The 23,335-nt window shown below is 41.6% G+C and overlaps 1 protein-coding gene and 1 long non-coding RNA gene across 9 annotated transcripts in view; one reads left to right on the forward strand and one right to left on the reverse strand.

Annotated features, from left to right (window-relative positions):
- Positions 1-23,335, reverse strand: part of SPPL3 (signal peptide peptidase like 3) — a 145,263-nt gene that overhangs the window by 88,273 nt on the left and 33,655 nt on the right.
- Positions 13,106-23,193, forward strand: LOC144333156 (uncharacterized). The gene is made up of 2 exons (XR_013401571.1): positions 13,106-14,797; positions 22,524-23,193. It is a non-coding gene; the product is annotated as an uncharacterized LOC144333156 (long non-coding RNA).

The raw sequence follows: 23,335 nt of genomic DNA on the forward strand, positions 1-23,335 counted from the left end.
ACGGTGGCTCAAGCCTGTAATCCCAGCACTTTGGGAGGCCGAGACGGGCGGATCACGAGGTCAGGAGATCGAGACCATCCTGGCTAACATGGTGAAACCCCGTCTCTACTAAAAAAAATACAAAAAACTAGCCGGGCGAGGTGGCGGGCGCCTGTAGTCCCAGCTACTCGGGAGGCTGAGGCAGGAGAATGGCGTAAATCCGGGAGGCGGAGCTTGCAGTGATCTGAGATCCGGCCACTGCACTCCAGCCCCGACGACAGAGCCAGACTCCGTCTCAAAAAAAAAAAAAAAAAAAAAAAGCCAAATGAATGCACAGCTACTTGGGAGGCTAAAATGGGAGGATTGCTTGAGCCCAAGAGTTCAAGACCAGCCTGGACAACATAGTGAGAACAGCCTTTTTTTTTTTTTTTTTTTTAAATGCTGCTATTCTGGACTTCGTACTGTGAAAAAGAAAGAAAGAATGTTAGGTCTTTGACAGTGGACTTTAGGGTTTCTCAAACACTTTCCCTTTTTAAATGTGAGTAACACACTATATTGGTTTCCTACTGCTGCTGTAGAAATTATCACAAATACTGACTTTACACAAGCTTATTCTCATAGTTCCAGAGGTCATGAATCTGAAATCGGTTTTACAGGGTTGGTTCCCTGTGAGGGCTCTGAGGGCAGAATGTGTCCTTGCCTTTTTCATCTTCTAGAGGACCACCTGCATTCCTTGGCTCACATTCCCTTCATCGATCACTACAACCTCTTGTTTCCATCGTCAAATCTGCTACCACTCACTCTGGTCTGCCTACCTCCTCCAAGGACCTGTGTGATTACATTGGGCCAACACAGATAATCCAGGATAATCTCCTCATCTCAAAATTCTTTTTTTTTTTTTTTTTTTTGAGACGGAGTCTCGCTGTGTCTCCCAGGCTGGAGTGCAGTGGCGTGATCTCGGCTCACTGCAAGCTCCGCCTCCCGGGTTCACACCATTCTCCCACCTCAGCCTCCCAAGTAGCTGAGACTACAGGCGCCCGCCACCACACCCGGCTAGTTTTTTGTATTTTTAGTAGAGACGGGGTTTCACCATGTTAGCCAGGATAGTCTCGATCTCCTGACCTCGTGATCCACCCGCCTCGGCCTCCCAAAGTGCTGGGATTACAGGCTTGAGCCACCGCGCCCAGCCAAAATTCTTAATTTTATGCCATCTGCAAAGTCTCCTTTCCTATATTCATAGGTTCTAGAGATCAGGACATGGACATCTTTTAGGGGTCATTATTCAGCCTACCACAAACTTATCAGATTTGAAATTCTATGAAGTACTCTTACCTACAGCACCTCGTTTAGATACGAAGTGTTATCATTCCTAATGAATGAAAATGCAGGTCTAGAAACTTCATTGCTTAGCCACAGTGATGTAGTCAAAGAACTAAAACTCAAACTAGAGCATATGGCCCTAGAGACCATGAAGCAGCAGCACACACCACTTCTACTCCACCAGGCTGCCTGTAAATCACTGGCCTTTGGCCTCTCATTTTCTTATACAGCCTTTTTTTTTTTTTTTTTTTTTTTAAATCATACTCATAGTCCAAACTGCAATCTACCAAAAAAAGTAACCCACATCAGAGATTCTTCAAATGTTCTCAGGTCATGGCTCCCTTAAAATCTCAGTCATTTTTTTATGGCATGGCTGAGGCCAAAAAAATGCCCAATACCTCTGTTCAGTCGAAGTAATATTTACATCCTAACAGCTTCAGAGCTTCTGGGCACTCCACCACTTCTCAAATCTTAGAATCAGATGGGACACTGCCACTCTCATTTCCTGTATCACATTCTTTTTTGTTTGTTTTTTTGAGACAGCCTGTCATCCAGGCTAGAGTGCAGTGGCGCAAATACGACTGACTGGAGCCTTGACCTTCCCGGCTCAGGTGAGACTCCCAGCTCATCCTCCTGAGTAGCTGGGACTACAAGTGAGCGCAACCACACCTGGCTATCTTTTGTAGAGACAGGGTTTTGCCAAGGCTGGACTTGAACTCCTGGGCTCAAGCAATCTGCCTGACTCAGCCTCCCAAAGTGGTGGGATTATGGGCGTGAGCCACCGTACCTGGCCCGTTTCACACTGATTTTCATACAGTACTGCTTTTATTTCACAGCAATGGCCAAAATCCCAGCTTTGCAAAGATATGGCATCATCAAAAGGAATTTGGTGATTTAATGCTGAATTGTGAACTACCTTAAGCTACCAGTTTGTATGATATCTAACAGATGTCATTGTGTTTCACTGAAGGTTAAAAATACTCTACAGCCGGGCGCGGTGGCTCACGCCTGTAATCCCAGCACTTTGGGAGGCCGAGACGGGCGGATCACGAGGTCAGGAGATCGAGACCATCCTGGCTAACACGGTGAAACCCCATCTCTACTAAAAAATACAAAAAAAAACTAGCCGGGCGAGGTGGCGGGCGCCTGTAGTCCCAGCTACTTAGGAGGCTGAGGCAGGAGAATGGCGTAAACCCGGGAGGCGGAGCTTGCAGTGAGCTGAGATCCGGCCACTGCACTCCAGCCTGGGTGACAGAGCAAGACTCCGTCTCAAAAAAAAAAATAAATAAATAAATAAAAAAATAAAAATAAAAATACTCTACAATACCCATGTGAGTTTGAACCTGCAGGTCTGTGCTCCTCACATTACTGCTTGTACACACCTGTTTTGACAAAAGTGTGCTCTCTGTTACACAAAATGCAGAGCTGAAGCTCCAGATAATGGGCTCAGACAAATAATGTAGGAAACTCCCAGTTTGTCGTCACACATATTTACATGTCAATTTGACATTTTCTATTAAAGATATATATCTTTAATATTTATATATATTAATTTATATATGTAACGTGTGTGTGTGTGTGTGTATATATATATGTATCTTTTTTTTAAGACGGAGTTTCACTCTTGTTGCCCAGGCAGGAGCGCAATGGCGCGTTCTCGGCTCACTACAACCTCCACCTCTTGGGTTCAAGCAATTCTCCTGCCTCAGTCTCCCAAGTAGATGGGATTACAGGTGCCCGCTAACACGCCTGGCTAGTTTTTTTGTATTTTTAGTAGAGACAGGGTTTGACCATGTTGGCCAGGCTGGTCTTCAACTCCTGACCTTAGGTGATGTGCCCACCTCAGCCTCCCAAAGTGCTGCGATTACAGGCATAAGCCATCACATCCGGCCTAAAGACATATTCTTTATCATCATCTTATTTGCTCTTCCACTTTTTTCCTAAGGCAAGCAAATGAAGGAAAATGTCTGTATATGGTAAATATTTGATTTCTAAGTCTACAGAACTATATTACATCTACAAGCAGAGAATTCCTGTTAGACAAATAAAGTACGCTGACATTTTTATCTGCCCAAAGGAATTGCAGTTACTCATTCAAATGTTACATGGACAAACATCTGACACCAAACGTAAAATTTTTTCCGTAGTAACTTCTATAAATGTACACAATAGTAGCAAAACAAGAAGCTGTAACAAACTGTCATATTTCCTCATTCTTTTGACATAAATTTAAGACGAAAAAGAAGATATGATGTGCACCAAAGCACACAGAAAGAAAGTTTCAGCATTGCTTCAAAATGATGTAAATTCATGGATCTTCTCGATGAGTGGTTCTCAAAACTGATGGCGCATCCAAACAACCTGGAAGATTTGTTAAAACTCAGATTGCTGTCCCTACCCCAGAGTTTCTGGTTCAGCAAATCCGGGGCAGAGCCAAGCATTCATAAATTTCTAAAAAGCTCCCAGGCAATATAGATGCTACTACTAGTCGAAAGACCATACCTTAAAAATCAGTTTTAGATAAAATTCACATTTTCACAGCAATTCAGAAAAATTACTGAATATATTATGAAAGCAGGTGAGATGAATGTTTATTTGGAATAGCAAAAACAAACAAAAAAAAACCCAACCCCCAAAACCATCGCGTGAAAACAAACACCACCACCACACACACACACACACACACACACACACACACACACACACACACACACACACACACACACACACACACACACACACACGGGAAAACAAAGGCCAGAAGGAGGAGAAAAGCCCATAGTGACAGTCAGTTCCCGAGACAGGATAAACCTAGCTACTCGAACTGAATTACTCATGATTGTGCAAGTTATCAATGTACCCTTTATTGACTGCTCTTCAAGGAGTAAATGTGAGAACATACGTAGCAGCCTCCTGTGAGGTGGGCAGAGGAAACAACGGTCGGAAAAGCCAAGGATTCACCATGAAGCACCAGAAAAATTCTCCACTTTCAGTGGGAGGTAAACACGGTCCACCCCTAAACAATTTTAGAATGCTGAAGAAACCAAGTTTTGGTGATATATGTTGAATTATACTCTAGTAGTCTGATGTTAAGTAAATCTAGCCTTGCCAACATACAATAGAGAAGTAAGCAAGCTCACAGCACAGGTTTTTTTTTTTTTTTCTTTTTAAGTCATGGCAGCTATGTGGTGTGTGACCACCTTCCTTTTGCAACAGTTACACCTATACATCACTAAAACAATAATTGATGGGCAAGAGCCTGAGGTGCTATCAAAGCCAAATACATGTTAAATTATATATTCTGTATATTTTATTAAGGCAAGAAACCATTTTAACAATACTAAAAAGATTTTCTAAAAGACTCAAGCAAAAATGACTGTCAATTGAGTCTATCTAAAATTCAGTCAGCCTGTATGCCCCAAAGTCTAAGGAAGCATCACGAAGTTACAAACCCTTGCAAAGGTCAACAATGAGAAGCTAACTTCCTACTATTCTTACTCCTTTTAAATAACAGTCATTACCAAGTGTTTCCAAAGCGGGGCATTTGTTTTGTTATAATCAAAACCCGCTCAACTGAGGAAAAACAGTGCAATAAGAATATTCTCATATTTATGACATTCAAGATCACTATCTGGACCTAAGAGCACATCAGGATTTTTACAGCACCTGCATGTAACTGTTTCATGATGACCCTCCACAAGGGGCAGGGAAGGGAGAGGGAAGGAGGAAGCATGCAGGGCTTGCCTGACCCTACTTCTAGTGTGTAGCAAAGAGGAGAGGGAACTCAGTATCCCTCCAGCCACCGTTTCTTCTCTTTGGATGGATGGATCACTGGATCCCACAGAGTGCAAGAATTACGAGAGAAGGGACTATTAGTGATTAATCCTTGTACTAATAAAGTACACCCCCTCAGTATAAGAGATTCCATACAGCATAATAAATGAACAGAAATAACAGTTTTCTGGCATTTTCCAACTAACCAATTAGAAACTGACAAATGTATAAAAAACATATAGGCCCCGGCTATTTAGTACTACGACCTCAAAGCTTAATCTTCAAATAAAAATCCTGGTTTCAAGAAAAACATGCCAGGCGCTATGGCTCCCGCCTATAATCTGAACACTTTGGGAGGCCGAGGCGGGCGGGTCACATGAGGTCACGAGTTCAAGACCAGCCTGGCCAACATGATGAAACTCTGTATCTACTAAAATACAAAAATTAGCCAGGCATGACGGCAGGTGCCTGTAATCCCAGCTACTTGAGAGGCTGAGACAGGAGAATCACTTGAACCCGGGAGACAGTGGTTGCAGTGAGCTGAGATCGTACCACTGTACCACCGTACTCCAGCCTGGGCAGCTGAACGAGACGCCATCTCAAAAAACAGAAAAAAGAAAAGAAAAACAGTACTTATTTCAGAAATGTGTTCAGTACTTTTTCTGGCAGTAAAACAACCTTATTGTTTCTCCTACAGAGAGAAATTATTACACTCATGCAAACGAATGGGGGTGTACCTGAAGCCCCAGAGCCAGAGGGGTGGTCTCATTGTCAGATTCTGTGGCTGTTCACCATGTATATGCTTTCTGGCAGGCACCTGAGAAAATCCCAAGACTGAATGCAATTCTGAAAAGGCCCAGGGAGCGAATCGTGATTAATGTAAGCCAGCACTGTTCAACAGAACTCTGTGATCATGAAAACATTCTAGTAATATTACTGCACTGTCCAATCAGGTAGCCGCTAGCCACATGGGACTACTGAGCACTCGAAATGTGGTGAGTGCAACCAAGGAACTTAATCTGTAGTTGTACTTAATTTTAATGAACTTAAATTCAAATAGCCCCATGTGGCTAGTGGCTATCTTACTGGACAGCACAAACCTAAATGCAGATTCCATTCCCTTTGTGGCTTACTTAGGCTTACGATGGCAATTCTCGCCAATGAGACAAAAGGAGATTTCCCTTGATCCGAAAAAAGAAAAAAAAACAAAAGAAACACAAGGAAGAGAAGGTTCTTTTTTTGTGGTCTTGAAGATGTGATGTCTTGGAAATGTTGCAGGCAGCGCAGTAAGCCTACAGGTGAGGTTAACATACTGGAGAGCAGAGCAGAAGAATGCACAGAACATGGACCCTTGCTACTCACTAAGCCACCCGGCCACTGGGGTGGAAATGAACAATTTTCATCTATCATCTTTTTTTTTTTTTTTTTTTTTTTTTTTTAAGAGACAGAGTCTTGCTCTGTCGCCCAGGCTGGAGTGCAGTGGCGCGATCTTGGCTCACCGCAAGCTCTGCCTCCCAGGTTCACGCCATTCTCCTGCCTCAGCCTCCTGAGTAGCTGGGACTATAGGCACCCACCACCATTCCTGGCTAATTTTTGTATTTTTAGTAGAGACGGGGTTTCACCGTGTTAGCCAGGATGGTCTCAATCTCCTGATCTCGTGATCCGCCCACCTCGGCCTCTCAAAGTGCTGGGATTACAGGTGTGAGCCTGTAATTCTTGATATTTCAGATATTTTTGCTTATTCAAATATGTCCTAAGCACCGACTGAGGATACAGCAACAAGCACAATAGATGAAACTCTGTGTCCACATGAATTAAACAAGTTCTTATTAAGTCAGTCAAATCAGGATTTTGTTACTTGCAGCTAAAAAAGATGCTAATTTGTAAGATAAACAAAGTAAAAGCAAATTAAGCAAGCGGTTTTTCTTAGAACACAACTGAAATGAATGTAGGCATTTAAAGATCAGATTTGATATCAATTCCAAAGGATGTACTTACAGAACAAATATATTCTAATAATGGGTCATAAGTACTCAGCTAAATATCTTTTTATTAGCACATATTAAGGCCAGACTACTAAGAAAAATAAATATGATTTATAGTAAAATAACTACCTGTACACTACCCAAGGATTCATTTAAAGATATCGTTATTAAGGTACAGGTACAAACATACATTTTTTTCCTGTATCTCCTCCATTTATCTCTCTCTCTACTGCTTTAAACTAAACAAAATACATCTTTAAAAAAATTATTGGCCAGATGCGGTGGCTCACACCTGTAATCCCAGCACTTTGGGAGGCCGAGGCCAGTGAATCACAAGCTCAGGAGATTGAGACCATTCCAGCTAACATGGTAAAACCCCGCCTCCATTAAAAATACAAAAAAAAATTAGCTGAGCGTGGTGGCGGGCGCCTGTAGTCCCAGCTACTTGGGAGGCTGAGGCAGGGGAATGTCGTGAACCCGGGAGGCAGAGCATGCAGTGAGCCGAGATCGTGGCACTATACTCCAGCCTGGGTGACAGAGTGAGACTCCGTCTCAAACAACAACAACAAAATTTTAACTATGGGACAAGATTCTGGAACGATGGCAGCATCCAGGGCATAGTTGGTTTGAATCCTTCTGAATTTTCCCATAAAAACAGATTGAGCAATCTGGGTGCAAAACTGAAAATCTGCACCTACAACAAAGCTAAAAGGTAGCCTCACAAAACCCAAAAGACAAGCAGATGTGGACAAACTACTGACTGCTAAAGACTGGTGTGCAATTGCCATTTGTGTGAGAAGCAGCAAAGGGAAGCAACAGGGTATCTGATGAATCCGAAATTAGGAAAACCCCAAATGAGACAACAGGTACTGGCAAGCACAGTGAGCTGAACTAGGAATAGCAGTTGAACCTTAAAAGGAGCTCTGTACATTCCAACTTATGGCCTGTGGCTGTCTCAAGGGGATAGAGTGATAGGGACCCTCTAAACTAAAAGCTAACCATCTGAAGCTCTCTGTCAGGGCAAAGTCTTGTACTGAGGAGAAACGACTGGGAACAGAATCCAGTAGAAGAGAAGATGGCCCAAATAAAGAACCAGGAAGAGTAATGACCAGATGTCTGAAAGTGCTAGGCTTCCCTCCTCCCCTCCATCAGAAAAGTCAAAAGAGGGAGCTCTAGAGCCAGAAAGCTAAAGTTATCCCTGCCCACTTCTCTCTCAGTTCATGAAAATTAATCTCCTGCAAATCAAAACCACAATGTGATACCTTCTCACGCCAGTCAGAATGGCGATTATTAAAAAGTCAAGAAACAACAGATGCTGGCGAGGCTGTGGAGAAATAAAAATGCTTTTACACTACTGGTGGGAATGTAAATTAGTTCAACCATTGTGGAAGACAGTGTGGTGATTCCTCAAGGATCTAGAAGCAGAAATACCATTTGACCCAGCAATCCCATTACTGGGTACGTAGCCAAAGGAATATAAATCATTCTGTTATAAAGAAACCTGCATGTGTATGTTTATTGCAGCACTATTCATAATAGCAAAGACATGGAACCAACCCAAACGCCCATCAATGCTAGACTGGATAAAGAAAATGTGGCACATATACACTACTATGCAGCCATAAAAAGAAATTAGATCATGTCCTTTGCGGGGGCATGGACGGAGCTGGAAGCCATCATCCTCAGCAAACTAATACAGGAACAAAAAACCAAATACCACATGTTCTCACTCATAAGCGAGAGGAGAACAATGAGAACACATGGACACAGGGAGGGGAACAACACACACCAGGGCCTGTCACGGGGGTCAGTGGAAGGAGAGCATCAGGATAAATAGCTAATGCATGCGGGGCTTAATACCTAGGTGATGGGTCGATAGGTGTAGCAAACCACCATGGCACATGTTTACCTATGTAGCAAACCTGCATGTCCTGCACATGTATCCTGGAACTTAATATATATTTTAAAAGAAAGAAAATTACTTTTCATTAAAAATGAGCAATAGGAAAGCACTGTGGTTTTATCTCAAAGTCATTATTTTAAAGAGAGAAAAGGGGCAGATAGCATCTGTAAAAATAATGAAAACATACCAGAAAAAAATGTGTCTTTAAAACAGGTAAAAACTGTAACACAGTATTATTTTGAAATTTTAAAAATTTTAAGAAAATGACATCATGGGCCGGGTGCGGTGGCTCGAGCCTGTAATCCCAGCACTTTGAGAGGCCGAGATGGGCGGATCACGAGGTCAGGAGATCAAGGCTAACACGGTGAAACCCCATGTCTACTAAAAATAAAAAAAAATTAGCCGGGCGTGGTGGCGGGCGCCTGTAGTCCCAGCTACTCGGGAGGCTGAGGCAGGAGAATGGCGTGAACCCGGGAGACGGAGCTTGCAGTGAGCTGAGATCCGGCCACTGTACTCCAGCCTGGGTGACAGAGCGAGACTCCGTCTAAAAAAAAAAAGAAAAAAGAAAATGACATCATGGCTAGGCACGGTGGCTCATGCATGAATCCCAGCACTTTGGGAAGCTGAGGTGGTCACAAGTTCAATATCAGCCCGGCCAACATGGTGAAACCCAATCTCTACTAAAAATACAAACATTAGCCAGGTGTGATGGCGGGCAACTGAAATCCCAGCTACTCAGGAGTCTGAGGCAGGAGAATCGCTTGAACCCGGTAAGCCGAGGTTGCAGTGAGCCGAGATCACACCATTGCACTCCAGCCTGGGTAACAAGAACAAGACTCCGTCTCAACAACAACAACAAAAAAGAAAATGACATCATATGAAGAAGGAACATAAATCTGAATTTGAACAACTCAACATGGGTGATAAAGCTCAGAAATTTCAGAAATGAACACTAAACTAAAAGAAACACAAGAATGAACCACCAACAGGTAACAGATAATGCCTTAAGGAAACTAGTAAATAGGAGGGAAAACTTAAGAGAGGGATAAAAAGATTAGGGAGCAGCAATCTATAGAAAAAGAGGCAAAGAAGATCCAAAATGTATATAATAGGAGTCCCCAACGAAGAAAATCAAAGCAAGGAAGCCTAACAAAAACTAAAAACAGGTGGCCAGGCGCGGTGGCTCAAGCCTGTAATCCCAGCACTTTGGGAGGCCGAGACGGGCGGATCACGAGGTCAGGAGATCGAGACCATCCTGGTTAACACGGTGAAACCCTGTCTCTACTAAAAAAATACAAAAAACTAGCCGGGCGAGGTGGCGGGCGCCTGTAGTCCCAGCTACACAGGAGGCTGAGGCAGGAGAATGGCGTAAACCCGGGAGGCGGAGCTTGCAGTGAGCTGAGATCCGGCCACTGCGCTCCAGCCCCGGCGACAGAGCGAGACTCCGTCTCAGAAAAAAAAAAAAAAAAAAAAAAAAAAAAAAAAAAAACTAAAAACAGTAACTTAAGAAAATATCATTAGTCTCTGACAGCAACGCTCTATGGAAAAACATAATAAGAGAAAATGAAATGAGAATTTATAAGCAGCCAAACTATGAAGTGAAACTGCATGGTCATATGGTAAATTTATTTAACTTTTTACAAATCAGTTTCATTTTATAATCTATTAGTATTTACTTATTTAGTCACTCTAGGTTCCGTATAAGAGATGGTTATATTTTCTATTTTTATTCTGCCTCATTGTGTTTCTTGAAGGCATAGTAAGAAAATCCTTCTATGGGTAAATTTTAATTTTTTTTCTATAAAGAAAACATACAGATTAAGTATTCTTCATCCAAAATGCTTGAGACCAGAAGTGTTTCAGATCTCCCTCTTTTTTTGGGGGGGGTTCAGAATATCTGCATTATACTTACTGGTTGAGCACTGCAAATCCAAAAATCAAAAATCAAAAATGCTACAATGATCATTTCCTTCCATCATGTTGGAGCTCAAAAAGTTCTGCATTTTGGATAATTTTGGATTTTGGGATATGGTATGCTCAACCTGTAGTGTGCTGTAAGAGAAACAATTAAAAATGCTTACATGCCTTCCTTAATAAGATAAAGATGACCAAATCTATGTAAATAGTCTTTTCAAGCAATAACTGAGGTAAGAATTGAGACAGTAGGTAGCAGTGTGCATTATTACTTTGACAAAAAAAGTTTCGTTTTTTCAAACAGTACTTGAAACACAAATCCTATGGAAACCACTGATATCAAAGAATTCTTTTCGAAACGTATCTCTACAGCCATTATCATCCCTATTAAAAAGGAAGCAACACTACACCTAAACACAACAGAAAACATACAGACTCAAAAAGTCTAGCTGGGGCGGGCGCGGTGGCTCCCAGCACTTTGGGAGGTAGAGGCGGGTGGATCACCTGAGGTCAGGAGTTCAAAGCCAACCTGGCCAACATGGTGAAACCCCGTGTCTATTAAAAATACAAAAATTAGCTGGGGATGGTGGTGCACACCTGCACTCTCAGCTCCTCAGGAGGCTGAGGCAGGAGAACTGCTTGAACCCGGGAGGCAGAGGTTGCAGTGAGCCAAGATCACACCACTGCACTCCAGCCCAAGCGACAGAGCAAGACACCATCTCAAACAAACAAAAAGTCTAGCTGGGTGCAGAGGCTCATGCCTGTAACCCCAGCACTTTGGGAGGCCCAGGCGAAGGGACTGCTTGAGGCTAACAGTTCAAGAGCAGCTTAGGCAACATAATGAGACCCCATCTCTAAAAATAATAAAAAATAAAAAATCAGCTGGGTGGGAGGAACACTTGAGCCCAGGAAATCAAGGCTGCAGTGAGCCATGATCATGCCAGTGCACTTCCAGCCTGGGTGACACAGCAAGACCCTGCCTCAAAAATAAAGTCTACTCAGTCACTGAACAGGGTCTTTAAGGCAATAAAGATTATATCACATTATCCAGAAAGGGCTTGGCTCACCAATGGAGGTCCATCTACATCACTTTCAGTGTGTATCATTGCCTATACAGCACACTCAACCAGAAATTTATGTATAATATACTCAGTCAATAAAAATACTTACAGGAAAGAAGTAAATAAGTTGTATGAATATAAAAGTTGTCCAGTAACAGACTACAAGAACAAGACTGTTTAAATTGTGGGTTTAGCACTGGTATTGCTTCATGAACTGTTAGTAACGGATCCATATCAAGGTAAGTGCAAAAATTGAGGATGTTTAAACCTCATTATAGCAATTTGGTAATTTTCTGTCTGTTGACTCTAATAATGAAAAATCTGGGCATGCATTTTGTAAGTTTTTGTTCTTTTTTCTGGTAATTTGTGTATACTGTATTTCACACACACACAAGTTTGTTCATGACAAACTGGAGGGAGGGAGGAAGGAGAAACTAGTCTTGTACCTTGCTAGAAATAGGATGAGAAGTAGAAGGTGGCAAACTTTTTCTGTAAAAGAGTAAATATTTCAGGCACTGTAAGTAATATGGTCTCTATTGCAATTACAGTCCTCCCTCAGTATCTTTGGGGGACTGGTTCCAGGACAACTCCCTACTCCCCTTGCATACACTAAAACCCTTGGATGCTCTAGTCCCTTATAAAACAGTGTAGTATTTACATACAACCTACACACATCCACCTGTATACTTTTTTCCCCCTCCCATTTCAGGGCTCCACAGGACTCCCATATACTTTAAATCATCGCTACATTACTCATGATACATAGTACAATGAAAACACTATATAAATACTTGTTTTACCATATTGTTTTCATTTGTATTACTTTTGTTTTTTTCTCTCTCAAGTATTTTTTATCTGAGGTTGATTAAATCATGAATGTGGAACCCACAGAAATAGAGCCAACTGTACTCAAATCAACTCTGCCATTCTAGCATGAAAGCAGCCATAGATGATATGTAAACAAATGGGCATGGCTGTGTTACGATAAAGCTTTATTTACAAAAACAGGTTGCAAGTCAGATTTGGCTTGCAGGCCACAGTTTGCTTATTCTTATATAACATGCTAGAAAAACAGAAAAAGGAAGGAGACAAAGTACAAAAATTCTCCAAAGGGACAGACCCTTGAAAAGGGTGTTGGCAATAAATAACAGGAATGGGAAAAGAATAAGTTTTTTTTTTTTTTTTTTAAGACAGAGTCTTGCTTTTTATCAGTGTGGTCTATATTTCATCTAGCTATTCCAGCAGCCACATTTCTAGTCATATTTTAACCAGGTTGTGGTAGATCCCTGCATTATTACTGTCAACTACAATGCCCTGAAGAGATACTACACAGGTCAGATGTCTTCACTGAAATGCATTCTAGCAGTGGACTGAGTCCTGGTTTTTCTGGGAGGGGAGTACACTGACTGATATTACACTCAGTATACAATCACCTGTCTGGCAGATTTAAAAATCATATGCTTGAAATCGTAACATATAAAAACCAATCCAATCTTCTAACAGATTATCGTATTCCTTGTTACTTGTATTATGAAATGATTTCTGATACCCAAGACTTCTGAGATACCAAAAGGAGAGAACAGAAGGGCTGTGAAGGAGTTAGGGGTAAGTGAGGGACTGGGAACTCAAAGGACTGGGAATATCACTTTGGGCTGCAGTGCTCAACATCTTCATGTCTTCAACTCTAGAATTTTGAGCCACATACTTGAAGCAATTACGATTCCAAAACAATAGTAACTAAGTCAACATGAATTACAATGTAGGCAGTACTACAGAAAATAATGTCCACAGTGTCTAGGGAAGTAGTTTTCAAACTTTTTGGTTCAGGACTCTTGTTGAGGACCCCAAAGTCATTTGTTTATATAGATTATACTTTCTGATATTTACCATATTAGACATTGAAACTGTGAATACGAAAAATATTTACTCATTAAAAAAAACTCACTATACATTAACATAAATTACACATATTTCTATGATCTGTTTCTACTCTTAACACTTCTGACACCAAATGTGTGGGTTTTTTCTATGTCAATAATCAATTTTCCAACAATAATTGGATGTTCATCAATTCAATTCTGACACTATTACTCAGAGGTGGCACAGGCCCTGCACGTTAAGGGGTATGTCTCATGCCTCTACTTCAGGTGCGAATCTCAAGTCCAGGTCACCCGTACTTCTGACTGATCAGCTACGAAGCTGGGGGTTTCCACAATCCCTTTCTCAGGTTTGATCATTTGCTGGGATGGCTCACTGAATTCAGGAAAACTATTTACTTATTATTGCTGGTTTATTATAAAAGATACAACTTAGGAGCAGAAAAATAAAAGACATGTACAGGACAAGGTATGGAGGGCGGAGAGGAGTGTGCAAAGTTTCCATGCCCTCTGTGGGTGCACTGTCCTCCCAGCACCAGTTCACAAGTCTGGAAGCTCTCGGAACTCAAAATTTGAAGGATTTTTTGGAGGTTCCATTACACAGGCATGACTGATTAAGTCACTGGTCATTCGTGGCTGAGCTCAATCTCCAGCCCCTTTCCCCTCTGCAGAGGTTGAGGGAAGGGGTTGTATTTCCAACCCTCTATTGGTTCTTGTGGCAACCAGTCATGATCCAGAAGCTATTGAGGGGCCCATCAACACTCAGTTCATTAGCATAAACTCAGGTAGGGTTGAAAGGGACTTCTCATTTATAACAAAAGATGCTCCTCTCTCCTCTATCAGGAAATTCTAAGGGCTTTATTATAAAAGCTATTATGCCAGGAACCTGGGATGAAGACCTAATACATATTTCTTATTATATCACAATATCTAGGTCAGGCGCAGTGGCACATACCTGTAATCCCAGCACTTTGGGAGGCCGAGGTGGGTGGATCACCTGAGGTCAGGAGACCAGCCTGGCCAACATGGTGAAACCCCGTCTCTACTAAAAATACAAAAATTAGCTGAGTGTGGTGGTGCATGCTTGTAATCCCAGCTACTCAGGAGGCTGAGCCAGGAGAATCACTTGAACCCGGGAGGCAGAGGTTGCAGTGAGCTGAGATCACGCCACTGCACTCCAGCCTGGGTGACAGTGAGACTCCATCTCAAAAAAACAAAAACAAAAACAAAAACAAAAAAACTAAACATGTTTTAATGAAAAATAACTCTTTTGAAAATAAAAATTAGTGAGAGGAATGGCACCGTTTTACATTTCTGCAAATATCTTTAATGTCTGGCTTAATCGAAGTCAGCAGTATTCTCGTATCTGTTTCTGCATTTAATCTGTATTGTGATACACAGTTTGATTCAAGTATATGAAGAAAATTCAACTGCATGTATATCTATAGTTTAAAATGTGAGGAGTATTTTAAGAGCCTTTCAGATAATCGTAGACCTTATTCTTCAATACTGAAATGAAATTCTACGGACAGTAGATTTTTTTTTTTTTTCTTTTTGAAATGTATTCTCGCTTTATTGCTCAGGCTGGAGTGATCACAGCTGACTATAGCCTCGAACTCCTGGGCTGAAGCTATCCTCCTGCTTCAACCTCCCAAGTAGGTAGGCCTACAGGGTCAAGCCACCACACTTAGCTTTTTAAATTTATTTTTATTTTTTTATTTTTATTTTTTCTTGCAGAGATGGAGCCTTGCTTGTTGCCCAGGCTGGTTTTGAACTCCTGGCCTCCAACAATCCTCCCACCTTGGCCTCCCCAAGTGCTGGGATCCTGGGCATAAGCCACCACACCCGGCCTAGATGGTAGTTTCCTAAAGGTTACCTCCAATGTAAAATCTAACACCCTATCAATGAACTTTCCGTACTCTGTTACATTAAAATCCATGTCTGCCTTCACTTTGAATGGATCTTTACCCATGCATAATTCTGTACATCATGCATTGGTAAGTTAATAGATATTTGTTTCCTGAGTTGTGAGCTCTTCAAAATGCTTATGTATTTCATTATCCAATACTAAAAATTCCATTTGTTACTATTACCACTGATCTCAGCACAGAAGTCTTTAAATACTGGGAAGTTGTAGGCCAAGCCTGGTGGCTCATGCCTGTGTGGCTCAGCACTTTGGGAGGCTGAGGCAGGTGGATCACCTGAGGTCAGGAGTTCAAGACCAGCCTGGTCAACATGGTGAAGCCCTGTCTCTACTAAAAATAAGAAAATTAGCCTGGCGTGGTGGCATACGCCTGTAATCCCAGCTACTTGGCAGGCTGAGGCAGGAGAATTGCTTGAACCTGGGAGGTGGAGGTTGCAGTGAGCCGAGATCATGCTATTGCACTCCAGTCCAGACAACAAGAATGAAAACCCGTCTCAAAAAACAAAAACAAATACTGGGAGGTCGTCAAGCCCAAAAATCTTATCACTGGCAACAAATATTATCAGTCCTTTCATTTTTGACAAAATCTGCCAAATACTCAAATCTGAATAACTATAGTTTATCAGTTATTCTTAAAAGTAAAAATGTTGTCCAGAAAAAAGATGCAGTCAACCCTACAGGTGCTTTTCCTTAAAACCACCACGGTACTTCAACATGCAGCAGAAGTGCCTTGTGTGACCTTCCCATTACATCACACAAAGCATTAAAAAGATGTGCAATCTAGTGTTAAGAGTTAATCAAAGGAGTATTTTTTTACTGCTTCATTAAGGGCATTCTTAAGTGAAACTGGATTAAAAAAACAAAACAAAACGAAACTGTAGAGTGTGTGGAAATACAATGTCTATGAGCACACTTTGGTGCCACTGCCTTAATTCATGCTTAGGTACCAGCAGTACCATCAATACAAATGTTAACACAAAGAAAAAGATAACTTCTCAGAAATACTACATAAAGGTTTGACCTTGAGGATCCCATGAGTGATTTTCAGGGATTTCCAGGGAAATAGGGGCCACGCTTTGAGAAGTGCTCATCTAGAGAAGCATCAACAGTTATCCAGTTGATCGCTTTGTGGCCCTTCAAGATTGGTTACTGTTTTTTTTTTTGTTTTTTTGTTTTTTTTTTTTTTTTGAGATGGAGTCTTGCGCTGTCACCCAGGCTGGAGTGCAGTGGCCGGTTCTCAGCTCACTGCAAGCTCCGTCTCCCGGGTTCACGCCATTCTCCTGCCTCCACCTCCCGAGTAGCTGGGACTACAGGCGTCCGCCACCTCGGCCGGCTAGTTTTTTTTTGTATTTTTTAGTAGAGACGGGGTTTCACCGTGTTAACCAGGATGGTCTCGATCTCCTGACCTCGTGATCCGCCCGTCTCGGTCTCCCAAAGTGCTGGGATTACAGGCTTGAGCCACCGCGCCCGGCCTGGTTACTGTTTTAATAGAAGTGCTGACTGCTCTGACGCCCTCCCACACGAAACTGCCGCTGTTTCATGTCTTACTATATCTGTTACCTCAGACTCTTAGTGAACTGTATACTGCTCTACAATGCACTGCACAATCAGCACAGCTCAGCATCTGATCTGCAACAGACAGTACAGTGTGGTTTAAGAGCACAGGCTCTAAAGTCAGTTTGCTTGGGTTCCAATCCTGGGTCTACCACTGACTAGCTAAAGGCCTTTACAGATTATTTAACCTTATTTGCAAAATGAGGATAATAGTATCTATCCATGAAAGTTGTGAGGATTCAGCAACCTATTCAGTGTTTGGCATGGGTCCTTACACACAGTAAGTGCTCACAACCTGTTACCAATATTCTAAACATTACTGTATTTATTAGTTTATATTATATTACTATAATCCTGGGATAGATGTATTCTACATTGTAGCAAAGCAATTTCATACAGTAGTCAAGACTAGGCAGGATCCCTAGGAAGGAGCCTACGCTCTACAGCAGTATTTCCCAAGCTAGCCTGGAAAAAATCACCTAAGGCAGGGGTCTCCAACCCCCAGGCCACAGACTGCCAGCAGTTAGTGGCCTGTTAGAAACTGGGCCGCACTGCAGGAGGAGACAGGCAGGCAAGTGAGCAAAATCAGCAAGTGAGCAAAATCATCTGTATTTACAGCCGCTCCCCATGGCTCGCATTAACGCCTGAGCTCCACCTCCTGTTAGATCAGCAGTGGCATTAGATTCTCATAGGAGTGAGAACCCTATTGTGAACTGCATGCGAGGAATCTAGGTTGCATGCTCCTTATGAGAATCTAATGCCTGATGATCTGTCACTGATTCCCATCACCCTCAGATGGGACTGTCTAGTTGCAGGAAAACAAGTTCGGGGCTCCCACTGATTCTACATTATGGTGAGCTCTATAATTATATTTCATTATATATTACAATATAATAACAGAAACAAAATGCAACATAAAGTAATGTGCTTGAATCATCCCCAAAACATCCTCCCCCTCCTCCCCATTCATAGAAAAACTGTCTTCCACAAAACCACTCCCTGGTGCCAAAAACATTGGAGGCCTGTGACCTAAAGTACCTCCACCAAATCTCGATTACTGGGTTCCACCCTAGACTATACATCATAAACTTAAGGGAAAGAGCCTGCAAATCCATGAAACAACATGTTAGGAAATTCCTATTATTATGCAAGGTTGGGACATACACCTCTAGAGACAACATTATATTTGAGGAATTTACAACTATTAAAAGATAATCAATCATCAAAAGTCATTTTCTGAATTAACTGAAATAGTAAGGCATAATTTACCTTGAAAAGACATCTGGCAAAGTTTATCCTGAAAAAGGCATGTTCAAAAAAATGAAAGAATTTAAAACAGAGAAATAATGCATTTCTTCTAAGACACAATGGATTGCAAAATAATAGCATACATTTCTCAAAAACAATTACATACCACTTTCCTCTTCAGAAACTGATCAAAGTTTGAACTGAAACTTTCTTCACATTCAAAGTCTAATGATTTTTCTGAACTTTTGGCCATCGCCAGTTATGCAACAGTATCAAACATGTCACTTCTCAAAAGTCAGAATTCTGCTCTTTTAACATCTTTGGGACTGACAGCATAATTCTGAGGCAAATAAAAGAACATCTGAGAATCCCCTGAATTTTGTATTTAAACTCAGTTTCATCTTTCTTCAATAAACGTCCCTAGAAATTAAGCAGTTTCTCTTAAAAATAAGGAACTTTTTTAAAAAAATTAGTGCTTCAGTGATAATCCATCCCAAGTCACGAATCAGTCACAGGTAACCGCCATTAACTCTCAAACTCTACAATGTACTCCTAAGATTTAGCAATTTCCATTGCTTTTAACTATATTCTTTATCTTGGCACAGGCTATTTCCTATATATATATAAATAATCCTCGTACCATACTCTTTTTAAGAAAGATATAGAAAGTAATTACATATCTAAATTTAACTTAAAATTCAGTCATGTGTAATGTTGTCGGTGCAAATAACTTTAATCTGATAATAAATGGTTGAAAAGACACCTCCATGCATGGCAAAGTTTATATATATGCAGGCAATGACATCTGCAACAGCACTTGGTGAATTTCTTTTCACATTAAGAACTACAAAGGACCCCCGTCTCTACTAAAAATACAAAAAAACTAGCCGGGCGAGGTGGCGGGCGCCTGTAGTCCCAGCTACTCGGGAGGCTGAGGCAGGAGAATGGCGTAAACCCGGGAGGCGGAGCTTGCAGTGAGCTGAGATCCGGCCACTGCACTCCAGCCTGGGCGACAGAGCGAGACTCCGTCTCAAAAAAAAAAAAAAAAAAAAAAAAAAAAAAAAAGAACTACAAAGGACCATCAAAAATATTTAACGGTGTAGCCAGGTGCAGTGGCTCATGCCTGTAATCCCAGCACTCTGGAAGGCTGAGGTGGGTAGATTACAAGGTCAGGAGATCGAGACCATCCTGGCTAACATGGGGACACCCCATCTCTATTAAAATACAAAAAACTAGCTGAGTGTGGTGGTGTATGCCTGTAGTCCCAGCTACTTGGGAGGCTGAGGCAGGGGAATTGCTTGAACCCAGGAGGCGGAAGCTGTAGTGAGCCGAGATCGTGCTACTGCACTCCAGCCTGGCTGTAGAGCAAGACTCTGTCAACAACTATGGTATTAGACAATTCATGTATTAAAAAAAACTTTTTTTCAGATGGACTCTCGCTCTGTTGCCCAGGCTAAAGTGCAGAGAGGCATGATCTCAGCTCACCGCAACCTCCGCCTCCTGGGTTCAAGTGAAACTCCTGCCTCAGCCTCCTGAGTAGCTGGGATTACAGGCACCCGCCACCGCACCCAGCTAAATTTGTATTTTTAGTAGAGACGGGGTCTCACCATGTTGACCAGGTTGGTCTCGAACTCCTAATCTCAAGTGATCCGCACGCCTTGGCCTCCCAAATCACCGGGATTACAGGAACGGGCCACCGCACCCAGCCTATGTATAAAAATTATAATTCAGCCCAGGCAACACAGTAAGACCTCATCTTCACAAAAAATAAATTAGGCATGGTAGTGTGTACCTATAATCCCAGCCACTCAGGAGGATGAGGCAGGAGGATCCCTTAAGCCTGGGAGGTCATGGGTGCAGTGAGCCATGGTCATGCCACTGCACTCCAGCCTGAGTGACAGAGCGAGACCCTGTCACTGTAAAAGAAAAAAAAAATGTTAGGGAAAAAATGGTATCTGATAAAGTGGAGTATGGAGCAAATTCAGTAATTGAGGACAACAAGGTTAATACAAAAGAAAGACAGGACATATGGTACTGCTTTTCAAAGTGTAGTCCACGCACCACCAGTATCACCCAATCACTCATCAAGTGGTCAACAGACACATGGGGTGGTAATTTCCTTTTTTTCTTTTCTTTTTTTTTGAGACGGATTCTCACTCTGTCGCCAGGCTAGAGTACAGTGGCGCGATCTTGACTCACTGCAACCTCCACCTCCCGGGTTCAAGTGATTCTCCTGCCTCAGCCTCCCAAGTAGCTGGGACTAGAGGCGCCCACCACCATGCCCAGCTAATTTTCTTATTTTTAGTAGAAATGGGGTTTCACCAAGTTGGCTAGGATGGTTTCGATCTCTTGACCTCGTCATCTGCCCACTCAGACTCCCAAAGTGCTGGGATTACAGGGGTGAGCCACCATGGCTGGCCGATGGTGTGGTAATTTCTAAGGAAAATCAATAAAATAATATTTTCATATACATCTGAAGTGTAATACTAGTAACTTTTCACAGAAATACTGAAGTAATCTTAAAGGCTGTGGATGTGCCATAGGGACTGCAGTAATTCAGTCAATTCAGGGGCTCCCAAGTTTATCACACCTAACATCTCCTGTTCATAATGAAAAATTTTAAGTCTCTTCATATATTGAAATTATATTAATAGCCTACATAACTTAAAAAATCATTACAATGTCCTAACTATAATATGGAGAATAAAGAAAAGGAAGTTAATTCATAATAAAACACTATTTAATATATTAAAACTCAAGCATCAATATACTAGGAAATAACATGATATAATAAGATGCTTGTATCAACATGAAACATCACCATGAATGTGACAGCAACAAATGCAAACTGAATCAGGTGTGTCAAATGGTGACTACGATACCATGAGTACTGCTGTAGGTGATACATTTTACCAAAATGGCAAACTCTTGGTAAAGCCTTAAATGAAAAAACATTACTCACTCCTTGATTTACACAGCAGTGCCTTTCATAGAAAATGTAGTGTACCATGTAAAAAATGATTTGTGTTTGTATGTAAAATATTTTAGATGTGAGTAAAGGAACTTCAAACACCATATGAGACAGAATAGTTATTCGTTGTATAGCACTTTCCTGCACACTCCAAGACATCTAGCAGACCTAAACACTGTCCATTAAATGCCTGTAATGACCTCTATTATGGTGCCAAACAAAAATGTTCTCACGAATTTCAAAAACGCACCCCAGAGAATGGTATTACCACAGCTGAAAACTACTGAGCTAAATGGGTATATATGACTAAGTTGGACATTTTTAAAATCCTTTGCTTACTACTATTTACTTCTTATGTTAGCATTTTCGCTACTACCCAGCATGACTTTGTAGCTGCAATTCACCATAATGGATCGACAGAAAAGTAGTTATGAAAATAGAAACTACTACATCTAAGCATACTACAAATATGTGATTAAACATGACTCAAGTACAAACAAGAATGAGAACATATATGTTCTGGAGCAAACGAATTCCGAATGTGATGATTTCAAATATGCAGCTGAGAATCCAAAAATAGGAAAACCCGAAAACTGGATTTCACTGGACCAGAAACTACTCACACTAGCATGTTGTCCAAAATGAAAATTTGTCAGTGACATAAAGTCACTGAATCTTTCATACTGTTTTCAACAACTGTAACCAAAAATGTTTACCTTGCTGTAAAGGATGTAGACTGTAAAAGAAACGTTTACATTTTAAATTATTGTATTGTCGATATGGAAAAAAGGACATATCTTCAGATTCAGAATAAAAGCAAAGTAATAAAGAAAGGGCCGGGTGCAGTGGCTGATGTCTGTAATCCCAGCACTATGGGAGGCTGAGGCAGGTGGATCACCTGAGGTTGGGAGTTCGAGACCAGCCTGACCAACATGGAGAAACTCTACCAAAAATACAAAATTAGCTGGGCGTGGTGGCGCATGCCTGTAATACCAGCTACTCGGGAGGCTGAGGAAGGAGAATAGCTTGAACCCGGGAGGCGGAGGTTGCAGTGAGCCGAGATTGCACCATTGCACTCCAGCCTGGGCAACAAGAGTGAAACTCGGTCTCAAAAAACAAAAAAAAGAAAGAAAAAAGAAAAAAAGATACAAAGACAAATGTAAAAATCAAGCTGGGAAGAAAAGAAAGCAGAGTCTTGAAGACATGTCTGTACAGCAATGTTCACAGCAGCATTATTCACAACAGCCAAAGGGTGGAAGTAACCCACGCCCTGCGATGAAAGAATGGGCAACAAAAATGTGGCCTATCTACACATTCAAGTATTATTCAGCTTTTTTTTAAAAAAAGGTTAATTCATAAATTCTGATACATGCTACAACAGGGATGAACCTTGAAGACATGCTAAGCGAAGTATGCCAGTCACAAAAGGACAAATATAGGATTCCATTTATGTGACATACCTAGAGCAGTCAAATTCATAGACAGTTGAATGGTGGCTGCCAGGGGCTCAGGGAGAGGAAAATGGGGGCTGCTGTTAATAAGTACAGAGTTTCAATTTAAGAAGATGAACTTTGGGAGGCAGAGGCGGGCAGATTGCCTGAGCTCAGGAGTTCAAGACCAGCCTGGGCAATATGGTGAAACCCTATCTCTACCAAAATAAAAAAATAAATAAATAAATAAAAATAGCCGGGCATAGCACCAGGGGCCTATAGTCCCAGTAACTCAGGAGGCTGAGACAGGAGAATCGCTTGAACCCAGGAGGTGAGCTGAGATCATGCCACTGCACTCCAGCCTGGGCAACAAAGCAAGACTCGTCTCCAAAAAA

Source organism: Macaca mulatta, chromosome 11, assembly GCF_049350105.2.
Source record: "Macaca mulatta isolate MMU2019108-1 chromosome 11, T2T-MMU8v2.0, whole genome shotgun sequence".
NCBI lineage: Eukaryota > Metazoa > Chordata > Mammalia > Primates > Cercopithecidae > Macaca > Macaca mulatta.